Below are 1229 nucleotides of genomic sequence, written 5' to 3' on the forward strand. Positions count from 1 at the left end.
CAACCCCTGGGAGACATTGCAGCTGACAAGACACATGGAGTTACACTAGTTTCCTGAGCTGGAGGAGTCACGTGGAGACCCTGCCAGAGCTGTGATACTTCCAATGTCACTGGATCCACAAGGTTTCCTACCCACTGGTCTGTGATCTTCCTGCATCCAACATCATTTCATGTGTTTTGTGAGTCTGAAGAGGACTATATAGATTGGTATAGGACATAGGGACCAATATCAGACTTATGGACTTGATTTGGACTGGGCTGGGATGTTTTATTTATTATTTATTTATTTTTATTAAAAATGTAGGCCACAAAATAGTAGCAAACTATACATAGTGGTATAGCCCACTGTGGAGTGTCGTCTTCTCTTTATTCTCCCAAACAGCTCAAACTGGTAAAGGTTATTAAAAATAACCCTTGCCTCTAAAAATCAACTTTTGGTAGGGATGTTTTCTTAAGGTAAAATTTCTCTTTATATAAAGCTCTTTTTTACACACATGAGTTTATCTAGATTTGTTTCTCTAGTCAACCTGGACTAACAAACAGACAATATTCAAACAGACAATAGTCAAACAGCTGCACTTGTTACATTCCTCAGGTTGGAAATGCCTCCATCCTTGGTTTCGCATGAGAAAGAATTCATGCCAAAGTCTGGTTTGTGATCCAAGTGGGTTTTTATAAAGAATAGAAGATATTTAAGGTTTTACAGCTAACTGAATGCAGGACAGCACCCCCACACATGGTGACCTGAGGCCTGAGAGAGACCGTGGCCTGGCCGCGTGTGACCATGGAGAAGCAGCTGGAAAAGAGATGTGGTCTCCCTGTTCCAGCCCTGTGGGGCCTTTAGGCTGTGAGGCATGGTCAACGGTATTGCTTGACCCCATTGGCTGAGTTAAGCCCACCTGGCATAGTTTAGGGGAACCCAGATGTACTGCCTTTCTGGCCCCAGGGCCTGAATTTGCCCATGCCCTCTCCAACCTTTATCAGCTTCCAGCTTCCTCAAGGTGGCCCCAAGACTTGGAGAGGAACAACTCCCTATGTAGCAACCTAGCAAAGTCACTGCCAGGGAGTCACTGCCAAGACACAAAGAGTGACCCTGTTCCCTATAGGACAGGGTAGAACTTCCTCTGTGGATTTTCAAGACTGTACCTGAGAGAAGGAATAGAAAAGCCTGTCTTTACACTGTACGATATGAATATAGTAATAATTTATCAAGGGTTCATGAGGATGGGA

The 1229-nt window shown here is 44.0% G+C and overlaps 1 non-coding gene across 1 annotated transcript; it reads right to left on the minus strand.

The window, feature by feature from the left end:
* Positions 1 to 296: 296 nt before the first annotated feature.
* On the minus strand, positions 297 to 440 carry LOC142454037 (small nucleolar RNA SNORA4). The gene has a single exon (XR_012785572.1). It is a non-coding gene; the product is annotated as a small nucleolar RNA SNORA4 (small nucleolar RNA).
* Between the last annotated feature and the right edge of the window lie 789 nt (positions 441 to 1229).

Source organism: Tenrec ecaudatus, chromosome 7 (assembly GCF_050624435.1).
Source record: "Tenrec ecaudatus isolate mTenEca1 chromosome 7, mTenEca1.hap1, whole genome shotgun sequence".
NCBI classification, from domain to species: Eukaryota; Metazoa; Chordata; class Mammalia; order Afrosoricida; family Tenrecidae; genus Tenrec; species Tenrec ecaudatus.